Here is a 17287-nt window from a genome sequence, read left to right as displayed (position 1 = left end):
ATGAACGCGTCTGTTGCTATGTTCCACGACACCCCTAGGCTACGCTGTAGGGGGAGGTCATCAGTGAAGAGGTCTCGGTCTTTTACGTCCTTAGCACGATCTTCAGGGGGGAATGCCTCCATCACTGCTGGTCTGTTAGAGGCTATCTTATGCAGCCTGAGGTTGGATAGTGCAAGTAGTTCCTGGGCTCGTCCGAGGGTACTGATGGCCTCTGCTTCGGTCGGGAATGACTTCAGTGCGTCGTCGACATAGAACTCTCGTTCGATGAACCCTCTCACATCACTGCCAAAGTCATTGTCTTCTTCCTTGGCAGCCCTCCTCAGTCCGTATATGGCGACAGCAGGGGATGGGCTATTCCCAAAGACATGGACACGCATTCTGTAGTCCACAATGTCTCTATTAGGGTCATTGTCCTGATACCACAGGAAGCGGAGGAAGTCTCTGTGGTCTTCTCTCACCACGAAGCAATGAAACATGTGCTGGATATCGGCAGTGATGGCGACGGGCTCTTTCCTGAATCTCATGAGCACTCCCAAGAGGCTGTTGTTAAGATCGGGCCCTGTGAGGAGTACGTCGTTGAGAGAGACGCCCTGATATGGTGCACTGGAGTCAAACACCACGCGGATCTGTTCCGGCTTTTTGGGGTGGTAGACTCCAAAGGAAGGGAGGTACCAACACTCTTGGCCTTCCTGGAGTGGAGGAGCTATCTCTGCATGATCGTTGACAAGCATTTTCTTGACAAATTCTAGGAAGTGTGCTTTCATCTCTGGCTTCTTCTCTAGTGTGCGACGGAGTGAGTTAAGACGATTATAGGCATACCCCCTGTTGTTCGGCAGCCGTCGTCTGGGGTTCCGGAAGGGTAAGGGTGCAACCCAGCTGTTAGACCTCATTGTCCATAATCTGGAGGAATCTCATGTCGTCGATCGATGGAGCAAGTTTGTGGTCATTGGCGGTGCGACAGAAGACTGACTGACCTGGGTTCTCTCCAGTGAGCATCATCTGTGTGCTGTCTGCGGAGATCAGCGCTGGGGTTTTCTGAGGCTGAGCCATATGACTGAACTTCTCTGTCACTCGGATCTGACTACTGCATGGGGTAAGGTAGCTTGGACGACCATTCTCCAAGATGGAAGTCTTGAGTGTGCTCACCTGAGATGGCTTGTGAGCGCCCTTGAGGCACACATCTCCAACAACGACCCAGCCGAGGTCTAGCCTTTGGTCGAAAGGGGCGTCATGTGGACCGTTGATCTGTTCCCTTTTCTTATGTACCCTCAGGATGTCTCTTCCCAACAACAGAAGTATGCTTGCATCTGGATCAAGAGGTGGGACCTCGTCTGCAATGCGTCTCAGATGACGGTGATGACGAGCTGCATTCAGAGTGGGAATCTCAGAACGGTTGTCGGGGACTTGATTACATTCGATGAGTGTAGGAAGAAGGAGACTAATCTTCCCGTTGGCTGACTCAACAACGTAACCGCAGGCCCTCCTGCCGGCTGTCTCTGAAAATCCAGCACACGTCTTCAGCGTGTAAGGCGACGGACTTCCTTTGACCTTGAAGATGTTGAAGAACTCGGATCTTGCTAGAGAACGATTGCTTTGTTCATCTAGTATGGCATACATCTTTTCAGATTCCTGGCGACATCCTGCAGGGTACACATTAACGAGGCATATCTTGGAGCATGCTCTTGCGCTCACTCCTTCTCCACACAGCTCGGTGCACCTGGATGTAATCTCCGGACCAGCAGCTCCCTCTCTCTCCCCGCCATGCTCTGAAGCGGGAGGAGGCGTCTCTGACTTCCAAGGAGCTGGGCCTGGGTGTAGTGCTGAAACGTGCCGATCACTTTCACATTCAGTGCATTTTGCATCTACCTTGCAGTTCTTGGTGAGATGGCTCGTGGAAAAGCAGCACTTGAAACATATAGAGTTCTCTTTAAGATATTGTTTCCGATTTTCCAGGGACATCTCCCTGAAGCCTCTGCACTTCTTTAAAGGATGGGGCTTGTTGTGGATAGGGCATTGTTTGCTCATATCCTCAGGTTTCTTCTGAATCTTTGTGTGCTCAATTGAGGACACTTGCATTTTGTGGACAGATATTGGTGTCTTTCCATGTCTGTCGAACTTGTCTCTTCTGGCAAGTGCTGGGTGGGAGGAAAAGAAGTTGAAGCTGGGGTCGTTCTTGGCTTTGGCTTCTTTACGGATGAATTTAACGAACGCAGAGAATGGTGGGAACGCCACGTTGTGCTTTAGCTTGAACTTTGATCCAAACGTTATCCACTTCTCCTGCAGGTTAAATGGAAGCTTCTCAATGATGGGACTTACCCCTCTGGAAGTGTCTAAGTACGATAGACCAGGTAGGTAGCCGTCCTGCTTTGCGGCTTCGAGTTCCGACAGCAGATCTCCAAGGTCGCGGAGCTTCTGGGGTTCCTTACTCGTCAACCTTGGAAAGTTCTCCAACCTGTCAAAGAGAGCCCTTTCAATGGCTTCAGGCGAGCCGTAGCTTTCTTCCAGCCTCGCCCAAGCCATCTTCAACCCCGCTGGCAGATGTCCCACATTGGCCGCTTTTGTCCTGCAGGCCTGTCCGGCGGACTCTGGGCCGAGCCATTTGATAAGGAGGCCGAGCTCTTCTCCTGCCGACAGGTCTAAGCTCGATATGGCATCGTGGAAGCAGGACTTCCAAGCCCGATAATTCTCCGGCCTGTCATCAAACTTAATTAACCCCGAAGTCACCAGCTGGGTGCGTGCAAGGTATTTGGCGAGGTCGTAGGTGCTGGGACCTGTGCCAGGGTTGCCTTGGCTAGGGGCTCTGTTGGGGGTCTCAAGGAACCGAGAGGGGATTTGCCTCTGACTTTCTCTATTCAGCGTCCTATTCCTCTGCACTGTGTCTTCCTTTCTGCTGGGGGAGACTCTGCGGCTTGAGGCACGCCGTCTGCTTTGACCTTGGTTGGCAACTTGTGGCATGTTATATGAAGTGCTTGCGTCTGTAGAGATGTGCGGGCCTCCATCCCTTTCTCCTGTAAACTGTATGTCGGCATGGTCGCTCACGTAATCTATGGTGGACTCTGCCACGGAACGGGAATTAAAGGTTTGTAAGCTGTCTCGGGAACAGCTCCCTCCAAAATTGCCTCGAATACTTGTGTCTCGGCTAATGCAGCATCTATCTCTTTTTGTTGCTGCAGAGCATCTAATGTGGCTTGGAGGCGGGCCTGTTCAGCTTGTCATTCAACCTGGTGACGGGCCAGGTCAGCTTGGTTTCGGGCCTGTTCAGCTTGTCGTTCAACCTGGTGACGGGCCAGGTCAGCTTGGTTTCGGGCCTGTTCAGCTTGTCGTTCAACCTGGTGACGGGCCAGGTCAGCTTGGTGTCGGGCCTGTTCGGCTTGTGATTCAGCTTGGAGATGGGCCTGTCTTACTTTTATTTCTATTTCACTGTCCGCACGCGCGGCTCTGGCTTGAGCTGCTACTAGCTTAGCCCGTGCTTTGGCGATGGCTATGCTTATTCTAGAACCACCCGATGACCGTGAACCAACTTGCGATCTGTAGTAACCGGAGCTTATAGACCAATTGTCACGTTCTACAGTTTCGTCTGCCTGTTTAAGGTCTTCTACTTGCTGCAAAGCATTTTCGTTATTATCTTCTGACATGTTGATGTGAGGTAGATGTGCTCTACGAGGTTAAGGCTTACTCTGGGTTCCTCCTGCTCCGCTCTTCACAGCTAGCCGTATTGCTATCTTTTCACTGATATCTTTTCACTGATATCTTTTCACTGATATCTTTTCACTGTACTGGCCGCGCTAGACGTGCTCCTATCTAGTTACCCAGCAAGTTAAACACTATATTCAAAATAATTATTCGTGAAGCCGTTTGCTGTTTGAAGCCTTTACTTGAACAGATTTTGTGAAAAGATATTGCGCTTGGCCTAACATATGAAATCAGATTACATTGGATTGTGAAACCCTTATGGAATCCTCCATTACTGCCAGGTTCGTCCTGGAATTCTACTTCCTGTGTTACACAGGAAGAAAGGTACGAAGTCAAATGACCTCACACAGGAAGAAAAGAACAAAGGTCAAATGACCTCACACAGGAAGAAAGGAACAAAGGTCAAATGACCTCACACAGGAAGAAAGGAACAAAGGTCAAATGACCTCTCACAGGAAGAAAGGAACAAAGGTCAAATGACCTCACACAGGAAGAAAGGAACAAAGGTCAAATGACCTCACACAGGAAGAAAGGAACAAAGGTCAAATGACCTCTGCTTCATACAAACACACTGCTAACACAATAACCACCACCAGAGGGTGCTACTGCATGTAAAAATGTCCAGAATGTCACATAATGTCCAGAACATATACTGTTGATAACTTAACATGTCTGGCTGTATCGGTGAGATCGTTTGTCTTTCTTTGCATGTCTTCTATACTTTATTAATGAGGCAGAGTTCATGTGTAAAGTCTAATTAGCACTAAAAAACAATAATTTTACAGTAGCTGTTAATCTCGACTAGCTCCTCTTATAGTACAAAATAAAGAATAGTCACAATTCTGTTCAACCTATAATTAATTTTTCTTCTGTAATGTTTCTTTCTCCCTTTTTTCACAATTTATGGAAGCTATTTACCTCAATGAACACTCTTCAGAAGCTGCAGATGGTTGAGTGTCTTCTTCTGTGTTAACTGGGCAGAGAGCTATTCCACTGTCGTCTGATGCCATTTCCAGGAATTTCTGCTGAAAGTGACACTGGGCATACAATGCATTCACCAAAGTATGGGTGGGCGTATTGTAAATTAACACACATGATAGGCACATGCAAATGTAATGCCAGGTGCAAGGAATACATAAATTCTTCGGATCCAGGATTTCTATGCAGCGGCAGATTGGGACTTAAATAATAAGAGACCATTTTGCTGAGTCTAACAACAACAACTTGCATTTATATAGCAAATTTAACATAGTAAAACATCCCTAGGCACTTCACAGGAGAGTTATGAAACAAAATTTGACACCGAGCCACATAAGGAGATATTAGGACATGTAACCAAAAGCTTGGTCAAAGAGGTAGGTTTGAAGGAGTGTCTTAAAGGAGGGGAGAGAGGTAGAGAGGCAGAGAGTTTTAAGGAAGGAATTCCAGAGCTTAGGTCCTAGGCATAGGCTCCAATGGTGGAGCGACTAAAATCGGGGATGCGCAAGAGCCCAGAATTGGAGGAGTGCAGAGATCTCGGTGGGTTGTAGGGCTGAAGGAGGTTACAGAGATAGGGAGGGATGTGGCCATGGAGGGATTTGAAAACAAGGATGAGAATTTTAAAATCAAGGCACTGCTGGAGCGAGAGCCAATGTAGGTCTGCGAGCACAGGGGTGATGGGTGAAAGTACTTGATGCGAGTTAGGATATGAGCAGCAGAGTTTTGTATGAGCTCAAGTTTATAGAGGGTGGAAGATGGGAGGCTGGGCTGGAGAGCATTGGAATAGTCAAGTCTAGTGGTAGCAAAGGCATGGATAAGGGTTTCAGCTGCAGATGAGCTGAGGCAGGGGTGGAGACGGGCAATGTCACAGAGGTGAAATTAGGGGGTCTTGGTGATGGAGTGGATATCGGGTCAGATATTGGCAGTCCAATCAATTACACAGTGTCTTACTGGAGGAGAGTGGAGCGACTAAAATCGTGGATGCTGGATGGGATTTCAGAGGAGGACATGAAAAAGTCTGGGACCTGAATATGCCAAGTCCCAGCCTGTGCTCCTAAATTTTGCAGGGCCTTGTCTGGGGTCGAACCTCCATCTGCCCCAAAAATTGCCTCCTACATCAGAGGGGGCATGGCTGGAGGAGAAAACTCCTAGGCTGGGCCTTTCTTCGGTTCAGACTTGGAAATGCACCAGCATGCCAATATACCAGGTGAGAACAGCAAGTTCAGATTATATTAGCATTTCACTATCAACCTCCCATCAGCATCCGCACAAGCTACTAAGTAAAAGCTTTTCTTGTCAATTACCAAACAAGTCCAGCAACAAATTCATGAAGTGACAATTGTTTATTAACCTTAGAATCATAGTTAGCTGCACTTAAAAATTGAGTAAGCATATAATTACTAGATAGGGTTAATTGACAAAATAAATAACAGCAGTTACAAAGACAGTTCAATTTTGTTACAGTAATTCCGTACTAACTTTTTTAAATTCATTCCTGCGATGGGGGCATCACTGGCAAGGCCAGTATTTATTACCCATCCCTAATTGCCCTTGAGAAGGTGGTGGTGAGCTGCCTTCTTGAACCGCTGCAGTCCGCATGGTGAAGGTACTCCCATAGTGCTGTTAGAGAGGGAGTTCCAGGATTTTGACCCAGTGACTATGAAGGAATGGCAATATATCTCCAAGTCAGGATGGTGTGTGACTTGGAGGGGAACTTGGAGGTGATGGTGTTCCAATGAAACTGCTTGCTGATTATAAATTTACAGTTGAGGTTAGTGTCTGAGGTTGATCTAAATTGGTGGGATTAATTTAGGAGTCCTTAGATAGCTGACAAGTTAACATCATTAGTCTGTTGATTGAATAGATTAAAGTATATATGCTTGTAGTTTGCAATGTTTGCAGAACTTATACGACATTGTCCTTTTGAGCTGGCATGAATGAATTAGTTGCTTTGCCTTCCTCTGTGAAGACAGAATTAGCCTTCTGTGATGTCAGAGTAATGAACCTCTGTCTGTAGAGGTGCTATCCATTCCTTCTGGATCCTCTGCTCCTGGCTAAATCCATCTCCCATGCTGGTAGTTGTATCTTGAATAGATATGGCAGATGAAATTCAACACAGAAAAGTGTGAGGTGATGCACTGATGGTAGGAAGAATGAGGAGAGACAATGCAAGCTAAATGTAAAATGTTAAAGGGGGTGCAAGAAGAGAGGGGCCTGGGGGTGTTTATGTACAAATCTTTGAAGGTGGCAGGACAGGTTAACAAAGCAGTTAATAAAGCATATGGGATCCTGGGCTTTATAAATAGAGACATAGGGTACAAAAGCCAGGAAGTTATGCTAAACCTATATAAAACACTAGTTTGGCCCCAGCTGGAGTATTGTGTCCAATTCTGGGCACCGCACTTTAGGAAGGACATGAAGGCTTTGGAGAGGATACAGAACAGATTTACGAGAATGGTTCCAGGGATGAGGAGCTACAGTTACGTGGATAGACTGGAGAAGCTGAGGTTTAGAGAAGAGTAAATAAAGAGAAATTATTTCCAATGGCTGAAGGATCGGTAACCAGAGGGCACAGATTTAAGGTGATTGGCAAAAGAACCAGAGGCGACATGAGGAAAGGTTTTTATGCAATGAGTGGTTAGGATTTGCAATGCATAATAATATAAAAACATAAGAAATAGGAGCTGGAGTAGGCCATTCGGCACTTCAAGCCTGCTCCACCATTCAATGAGATCATGGCTGATATTCTACCTCAACTCCACTTTCCCGCACTATCCCCATAACCCTTGGTTCCATAGTGTCCAAAATCTATCGATTTCTGTCTTGAATATACTCAACGACTGAGCATCCATAGCCCTCTGGGGTAGAAAATTCCAAAGATTCACCACCCTCTGAGTGAAGAAATTTCTCCTCATCTCAGTCCTAAATGGCCGACCCCTTATTCTGAGACTGTGACCCCTAATTCTAGACTCTTTTGTACAAGCATTTATAATTAAATTGCTTTCCTAGCATGCAGTCTGATTACTGACTCCAATTTGAAGACACATTTAAAGCAAATCTTAGGGCATTTCATCTGCAACAGCAGAAGGAGTTGAATAGTTAACACTTACGTAACTTAATTTTGAGTAAATTTGAATGTGCTGTGCGCTGGAGAGGAGGAAAAAGAAAATGCAGCAAATGACACCAGCTGAGAAAGGTGTACAGAATCCAATCTCACCAAAACTACGAAACTTTAACATTTCACAACAATTGTGCAGGTTTGCCAATTTTCAGACAGACACCAGTAAAATGGATTAATGCTCAGGTCAACCTCTTTAAAAGTAACACCTTTGTTCCTCCTGCCCTTTTACCCATTCCAGGATTTCCCCATGGTTATCCTGAGCTAGGCTGACCGTATGTCATGTTTTCTGGGGGCTGTGTCCCTGGGCAAAAAACGTCCCCGGAAGAGTCCCCAGTTCAGGGAACTCGTCCCCGAATAGAGCCATATTCATTGGTCTGCTGGTCGGAAGGAGTTGGATTTTAACTTTATTTTTGGATAAACTGGAAAAATTAAATCTTTGTTTTTTAAACACGAATGTACAGAAATCCCGGGGGAACTTCTCATTCCAGTTGTGCCCGGTTCGAGCTCAGGAACCGATTCCAGGAGCCGGTTGAATGGAGGCGACGATGGCGGCCCCACCTTCCCACAATGCAGCGCGGCAGAGAAAAAGCCCCATCGATAGCTCGGGCTGCACTGCATGCTGGGGGATTGAGTCAGCTGACTCCGTGTTTTGGCTAATAGTGACTGGCAGAACCTTTAAAATGCGCGGGAGAAGCCGAGGGCGCAATAAGAGCTGATGGGTGAGCTGACAGCTGATTTATTTACCTCAGAGATCAGTATTGTGCATCTTATTTTTTTCATGAATAAGGCAAGCTCTAAATTCTCTCACTGGGAGGCTGTTTCACACCTTATTTGGAAAATCTCAGTCTGTTTGGAACAGACTTAAAATTGAGAAATTATAATTTAGGGTATTCAGGGATGAGTATAGATGGTAAAGCGCTATTGCTAGAACACGTGCAAGATTTGGATTCGGGGTAAAGTGAAAATGCCGTTGTCTCTAGGTGTGTTACATAAGAACATAAGAAATAGGAGCAGGAGTAGGCCAATCGGCCCCTCGAGCCTGCTCCACCATTCAATAAGATCATGGCTGATCTGATCCTAACCTCAAATCTTCTATCACTCTGCATCCCCCCGAACCCATGTGATCTCCCGGGAGAGGCGAAAAACCAGATAAAGACCCAATGGCCAATTTGGGAGAAAAAAATCTGGGAAATTCCTCTCCGACCCATCTAGGCGATCGAAATTCTTCCAGGAGATCACTCTGTCCCTATATTTTCTACAGTACTTACCTTCTGTAAAGGCGATCTCCACCCCAGCCAGGAACAGGAATAAAACCATCTCCTGAAATCTAACAGAATTAGAACACAGTAGGAGCAGAACAAGGCTACACGGCCCCTGGGCCCACTCCACTACCCACAGGGCCATGACCATTCCGAACCTAGACTCATGTCCAATTTCCTGCCCGCTCCCCGTAACCCTTAATTCCCTTTACTTCTAGGAAACTATCTATTTCTGTTTTAAATTTATTTAATGATGTAGCTTCCACAGCTTTCTGGGGCAGCAAATTCCACAAACCTACCACCCTCTGAGTGAAGAAGTTTCTCCTCATCTCAGTTTTGAATGAGCAGCCCCTTATTTTAAGATTATGCCCCCTAGTTCTAGTTTCACCCATCATTGGGAACATCCTCACCGCATCCACCCGATCAAGCCCCTTCACAATCTTATATGTTTCAATAAGATCGCCTCTCATTCTTCTGAACTCCAATGAGTAGAGTCCCAATCTACTCAACCTCTCCTCATATGACCACCCCCTCATCCCCGGGATTAACCGAGTGAACCTTCTTTGTACTGACTCGAGAGCAAGTATGTCTTTTCTTAAGTATGGACACCAAAACTGTATGCAGTATTCCAGGTGCGGCCTCACCAATACCTTGTACAACTGCAGCAATACCTCCCTGTTTTTATATTCCAACCCCCTAGCAATAAAAGCCAACATTCCATTGGCCTTCTTAATCACTTGCTGCACCTGCATACTAACTTTTTGAGTTTCGTGCACCAGGACCCCCAGATCCCTTTGTACTACAGTACTTTCCAGTTTCTTGCCATTAAGATAATAACTTGCTCTATGATTTTTCCTGCCAAAGTGCATAACCTCACACTTTCCAGTATTGTATTCCATCTGCCAAATCTCTGCCCACTTACTTAGCCTGTCTATGTCCCTTTGCAGGTTTTTTATGTCCTCCTCACTCACTACTTTCCATCCCATCTTTGTATCATCTGCAAACTTTGATATGTTACACTCGGTCCCCTCCTCCAAATCATTAATATAGATTGTAAAGAGTTGGGGACCCAGCACTGACCCCTGCGGAACACCACTAGTTACTGGTTGCCAATCTGAGAACGAACCATTCCATGAGCAGAAGTCGCTTTTGGCTATTTTGCTGTGCTCCCACCCTATGTGTCCCCGGATTCAGTTTAGAAAATACAGTCACCCTATCTTGAGCAAATAAAAAAGGGGAAGTATCCACTTTGTTTTTACAACTATCAACTATTAAAATATCTCCTTCACACCGTAATGGAAGTGAGTTAAATAACAGTCCTCAGAGGATTTGTAGAATGTAGGTTTGATGGTTTTGAAATTGGTCAACAAAATGGGTCACTACAGCTTTAAATTATTGCGCAGTCTAGTGCAGTTCACTTGATAGTATTTATCCACTGCTCACAGACTCTAAGAGATGAACTGTAAACTACACTTTGCTGTAAATGCCCTCACAAGCTTGTGATGCTTAATATGTTCTATCGATCTCTGGAACTGATTTCTTGAGCCATTGATTTTTCTTACTCTCAGTCTGTGGCCTTACCATCTCAGTGTTTATTCAGACTAGTCTCTCTAAATTGCTTCTAGTGCAGTGGGTGCCAGAGGCCAATAGAGGCCAAAGTGCATGTGTACCTATCTATAAATCTGTGGTAGGGGTTTTTGTTTCCAAATATTGTTTGTGAATGCTGTTTGTCTTGGGCTGGAAAGGATGCCTATTAGTGAACTGATACCAGGGCACAGAAGTAACCTTTCCGTATGCTATTTCACCCTGTAGCAACAACAGACACTATTCTTTCCTTGAATACTGATGATCTGTATGCCAGAGAAAGAAAAAAAAATCGAGGCTGCACAATGTAAGTACTTGTTTCTCAGGCGCTGGTGCCTTACTAAAACATCTGTGGTGATGGCCTTCACATCAGAAACAAACAAAACCTATGCAACCTCTTTTCAACACACTGCAGCCTTGTCCACTGTTCCACATAACTTTGTTAATCTGGAGGGAATAGGTGGCGTTTGATTTTATTTTGTTAGAACACTATTCTTTTCACCCCAGGGACCTGGGTTTGAATTCACCCCAGACAGATGGGATAAAGATCTCCTCTGACACGTCTGACAATGTGTTATGGGTCACAAGTGAAATGAGTTCTGGCAGCCTCAATCCAGTTCCCAGTGGACAAAAGTCAGCACAAAACTACCCCAAATTCAGCACTAATTGGCACTAGCTTGGCAAGCCTTCCATATAATGTAGAAAGGTTAGAAAGTATAAGGGCAGGAACATCGTAGTGAAGCAGAAGGAGGTGTCAGCCTTGGCTCAGTTGATGGCACTCTAAGACAGAAGGACGTGGGTTTAAACTCCACTCCACAAACCTGAGGACATATCTAGGATGACATGTCAGTGCAGTACTGAGGGAGTGCTGCACTGTCAGAGGTGCCGTCTTTCAAATGAGATATTAAACTGAGGCCCCATCTGCCCTCTCAGGTGGACATAAAAGATCCCATTATTTGAAGAAGAGCAGGAGAGTTCTCCCAGCGTCCTGGATAATATTTAACCCTCAACCAACACCTCAAACAGATGATCTGGTTATTTATGTCATTGCTGTTTGTGGGACCTTGCTGTGCGCAAATTGACTCGCATTTCTTACATTGCAACAGTGACTACACTTCAAAAGTACTTTATTGGCTGTAAAGTGCTTTGGGACATCTTGAGGTCATGTGAGGTGCTATTTAAATACAAATTCTTCCTTTCATTCTTTGGTGCGTTTAAGATACATTGTTGGAAAAGTATTGTTGGAGATGTGTACAACTGTACATAGCTGTAAAATACCTGTGTGGTACTCAGTGCTGTCACTTGACACACATGGGTGCATTTTTAGCAGTGTAAAGCAGTTATATCTAAAAATAAATAAATGAAAAAATCTTAACTTGATCAAATAAAGTAATAAGCTACAATCACTGGCCTTCATTTGTATTCATTGTTAGAAAGAAAGACTTGCATTTATATAGTGCCTTTCATGACCACCGGATGTCCAAAAGCGCTTTACAGCCAATGAAGTACTTTTTGAAGTGTAGTCACTGTTGTAATGTAGGAAATACTGTTTAACTAATTGGAGTTTAACTGCCGTAACCTGACGAGAAGCGTGGCGGAAAGCCTGTATGCATGCACTGTTTGTGTTTCAGTCACACTTCTGGTGAAGCTATGGTGGCAGAGTGGGAATAGATCCAAGGAAATTCCCAGCCTAAATCTTCTTACATCATGTGTACTATTTATTGCTGATAAGATAACAGATTTGTTGAATGTTTCCACTTCTATACATTGTTGTCATTGAGCTTTGAGACGAGGGTATGCTGGTTGGCAAATAGTCAAGCACTACTAATCTGCTGAATGACTCTCTTTTAATTGTGCTTTACTACTGGTGAATATCTGACCAGTTGAAGCATTCCTCACCACCTACTCTAAACACTGCTCCTCAAGTCTCTGCACACATTATTACAGGCTGGCCTACAGCTGGGTAATACAGAGCATGTCTTGTTGATTGGAGGAGCAGTGAGTGGGATAAGAACTTAGCCATTCCCCAGCAGAGGCTATGGAGACAACTTCCCTTTGGTTGAGGAGTCAGTGGACTTAGATCCCTTGTATCCTGCTGTGAAAAGAAGTATATTCAGTGAACGTCACACCTAAATGCAGGCACTGAGGATGCTTTCCCAGGATGTGTGGTAGATGACAGGGGTTATGGTGGAATCTACTTCCCTCATGTGTGGCAAAATGTATTTCGATGTTGCAGACATCAATGCGGTTTGTGACAGCTGCATTGGAGTCTGAAACTAGCCCTAGCTGCGGCAGGACAAATCGATGTCTCCTCCTCATAGGAAGTACAGACCACAGCCCTGGAGAAAATTGGACCCGGCACCAATGGCATGGCTGCAGTCATATGACGTAAAGTTGCAGTTTCTCAGAATACCAGCATATGCTAAGCCTCCAGCATAACCCCTCTGAGACCTGTTGAAAGAGCAGATAGGCTGGGCCAGCCTGCCCAGCTGCTGCTGAAACCATCATCCGTGCATCTGTCACCTCCAGACGCAACTATTCCAATGCTGTCTTAGCCAGCCTCTAATCCTCCACCCTCTATAATCTTCAGTTCATCTAAAACTCTTCTACCTGTGTACTTTGCTTCTGTATCCTATGCTTCACCAAGTCCCATTCACCTATCATTCCCGCCCTTGCTGACCTACAATGACTCCTAGTCTGACAACCCCTCCGATTTAAAATTCTCATCCTCACCTCTCCTGATCTCTGTAACTTTCTCCAACCCTATAACCTCCCCTTAAACCTCCATTCCTCTGACTCATCTCCCCCTCCCTTTGCCCCACCATTGACTGCCATGCCTTCAACTACCTAGGCCCGACACTAGAATTCCACCCCTTAATCCTTCTGCCACCCCATCTGCCTCTTCTCCTTTAAGACCCTCCTTAAAACCTACCTCTTTGACCAAAATTGTGGCCATCCCTCCTAATATCTCTTTCTTTGACTCAGTGTCCATTTTCTTTCTGAATACACCTCTGTGAAGACACTGACACAATCATATTTTTACTTTTAATTTTGTTAAGTTTGTTTATTCTCAACTTAAAAAAAATTAGGACATTTATCTAGGTTAAAGGTGCTACATAAATGCAAGTTGTTGTTTGTTGTTACCCAGGCAATTGCACAGGAGATGCAGCCTTGGATTTATAGAAGTCGAGAGTTTAATGCCCCCAGTGCAGAGCTTTGTACAGGCTCCTAGAGGTAGAACGTTTGGGGCGTTAAAACTGTAAAAGTTGAAAAATTAACGCCAGGTGTTCATCATTCTTGCCTCCCACGAAATTCAGTTTTAGTGCTCCAAGAGGGAAGTGGAGCACTAAATCAAGCGCTAACCACTTCTCTTAGGGCGCTAAAGTCTGAGAGCGGGGCGGTAGCGGCAGAGCACTAAACAATTTTGAGAACATTGTAAACGAAACTCTTTCATCACAGAGGCTGCTTCCCTCGCTTAAAGGGAAGGGCCAATGATGCTGCACAAGCTAGTTGTCGTCAGTTCTGTTTTGCAAGACCTAGGCGACTGCCATTACAGCCCCAAACACTCAAAGTGGAGGGCTTGGACATCTTGCACCAATGAAACATTAAAAACTTTGCCCAGGCACCAGACTGGTGCAAATAATAAAGGTTGCGCTAGCTGAAAAGCATTCCCTTTAATTACCACTCCTGAAGCGGCTAGCTAAGTTCACAATGCCTCCTCTTGCCGGCATTGTCGGCGCAAGGCGATAAAGCAGCGGGCGAGAGTCAATTTTCCATTCGGGGCGATAACTGGGCGCTGCACACTTTATAACGTCATGATTTGCGAGGTGCTAGAGGCCCAGTGCAAACTAGCACTGAAGTTCACGGGTGTTGCTACATTCGCTGCACCCGGCACTAACCCCTTAGCACCCCCGCCAGGCACTAATGGGAGGTGCTAACATACCGAATCTTGTGGCCCCAGTCTCCTAGTGTTCAGGGAGCAGGCGCCTGATGTGCATTGGACAGTCAGCATCATAGTATCAGCCCCTCAGTGACTGAGCTTACCTGTGAATAGCACAGGCTGGGGCAAGGAGCAGGACAGATGGAAAATTTACCCTTTGAAATATTAGGGGAATAAAAACAGGAAATGTTGGAAATACACAGTATGCCCATCCCTATTTGTAAAGAGAAAAGGTAGCCTAATGTTTTGAGTATAAATTGGATCTAGGCTTGATCTGTTCTAATAAAGGTTCCACACCTAAAATATTAACCTATCTTTTCTCTTTACAGATACTGATGGACCTGCTGTATGGTTGCAGCATCCCTGTTTTTATTTCAGCCCTCCAGAATTTGCAATTTTTTTTACCCAAACAATTAGGAGAATTTGACATAGTTAATAAATGAATAATACATTTAGAAACAGTGCTTAACTGAAGCAAAGCTTATGGCAGTAGATATCTAGGTTAACAGACTTTCAATATATACTCGATTGGAAGTATTAGAGTGAGAGAAATCTTGGATTTTGTTTTTCAGTATTAAATGTTGATAAAATAACATTTACAAGAGCTATTGAGCTATTTAACCTGAATTTATTACACCACGATGTCACTTTTCTTGTTAAAATAAGTAATGTTATCAGAGTGCACACAAACCTTATGCTAATCATCTGCACTCTTCAGGCACAATGAGATAATATGATTGTTGTTTAGATACTGAAATTGTTCATTACAAAATGACATACTGTTTGGCAATTCTGTCTTCATTATAAATGTAAATATTAACTGGCGATATGCAAAAGAATACAAAATGTCAACAGCAATTAATTGGCTTCTGCAGTAATTAGCAACCGTAAGGCAAACACTTATGAGCTGTAGTAATTGTCTGCATTAGGAGTACACCTCCTATACAGATCTAATTAGCAATTTAAATAGTTCAGAAATTATATGCCTCTTGCCTTCACACTCCCTGAAGTACTGTTCATTAATGAAAAAAATCTCCAGTAAATGTCATTTGCATTGTCTTGTTTTAAGAGCTCTACATCAAAGCCCATGTGTTCTGTCTATTACTGAATACAGAACTACAGGTTGTGGAGCAATGCTGCTGTAATTATGCAGCAATCCCTTTGTAAACAGCAGACTTGCTGACTGACAGTAGCTCATTTTGCTTCAAAACATCCCTTCCACTGTCTGATTAGCGAGAGTTTGTGCTACACACTTGTAAGAAGGAGATGGTTTCAGCAGCCACTCTTATCACACTGCCTTTCAGATTTTAAAAACAATATTAATGCAAGGAAAACAAACTACAGTACATATCTGATTTTTTTTCCACTGGAAATATAAACCTATTTTGATTGAAATCTGTGGAAAAAAAGCTCTTTGTGACATCTAGCTCTTCTAAAGAACCATTTATTGGCTTATTTTCACCAAACAACGTAAATTTCAGCCAATTCTGTCTCACCGTGTTTCTTTGATTAGTATATTTATGTCAAACAATGCAGGATATATATCCATTATTAAAGATCTGGTGAGGGGTATTAGCCTTGACAAGCCATTGTCTCCTGCTCCCTTTCAGATTCCACCACAGTTCCAAACTGTAAATGTAATTAACCATTTTTCTCTCATTGTTAACTATCGCTATTTAAAAACATGTTTACTTTGATGTAAAAGTAGTCTAAAAGAAACAAATGAACCAAACTTCCCATTAAAACTACTGCAGTCACAAGCCACCATAATCTTTTGCTGGAACAAGAAGATTTTCATCTGCCATATCCCCCCATCCACGTTGATAAATGGGCAGTAGGCAGACGAAAATGTGAACTATTTCCCATTGGCTGCCCGAGGCCTGCCCGACTCGATTTTCAAGCAGGCAATTCTCAAACGAAAAAACTGGCGTACCCTCGCCTACCTCTTTAACCTCCTCCAGCCCTAAAACCCGCCAAGACATCTGCGCTCCTCCAATTCTGGCCTCTTGAGCATCCCCAATTTTAATTGTGCCACCATTGGCGGCCATTCGTTCAGTTGCCAAGGCCCTAAGCTCTAGAATTTCCTCCCTAAACCTCTCTGCCTCTACCTCTATTTCCTCCTTTAAGACGCTCCTTAATACCTACTTTTCATCTGCCCTAATATCTTATGTAGCTCGGTGTCAAATTTTGTTCGATACTGCTCCTGTGCAGTGGATTAAAAGAATCTAGGGAAGAGATAGCAGAGGCATTACAACACATATTTAATAATTCATTAGAAAAAGGTGTAGTGCCAGAAGACTGGTAGCTAGCTAACATAATACCTATATTTAAGAAGGGAGCTAGAACATGTCCAGGGAACTATAGACCAGTCAGCTTAACATTGGTGGTAGGAAAAATAATGGAATCCCCACTAAAGGAGAAAATAGAAGAACATCTAGAAACCAAAAATATAATAATGAATAGTCAACATGGATTTCAAAAGGGAAAGTCTTGCTTGACCAAACTCATTGAATTTTTTGAAGAGGTAACAGAGGGAATAGACAAGGGTAATGCAGTAGATATAATTTATCTAGATTTTCAAAATGCCTTCGATAAGGTAGTAAGTAATAGACTAATGAATATGGTCAGAGAATGCAGAGTCAGGGGACAAGCAGCAGAAGGGATTGCTGGCTGGCTTCAAGACAGAAAGCAGAGAGTAGGAGTAAAGGGTAG

At 44.3% G+C, this 17287-nt stretch overlaps 1 long non-coding RNA gene across 1 annotated transcript; it reads left to right on the top strand.

Annotated features, from left to right (window-relative positions):
* Positions 1–8420: 8420 nt before the first annotated feature.
* On the top strand, positions 8421–15183 carry LOC147124361 (uncharacterized). Its single transcript, XR_015079792.1, has 3 exons — positions 8421–8511; positions 10864–10942; positions 14905–15183. It is a non-coding gene; the product is annotated as an uncharacterized LOC147124361 (long non-coding RNA).
* Positions 15184–17287: the final 2104 nt, after the last annotated feature.

Source organism: Somniosus microcephalus, chromosome 1 (assembly GCF_052327205.1).
Source record: "Somniosus microcephalus isolate GS21.2 chromosome 1, FLI_Smic_1.0, whole genome shotgun sequence".
NCBI classification, from domain to species: Eukaryota; Metazoa; Chordata; class Chondrichthyes; order Squaliformes; family Somniosidae; genus Somniosus; species Somniosus microcephalus.
The sequence above is the reverse complement of the archived record's forward strand: the minus strand, read 5'-3'. Positions and strand labels throughout refer to the sequence as shown.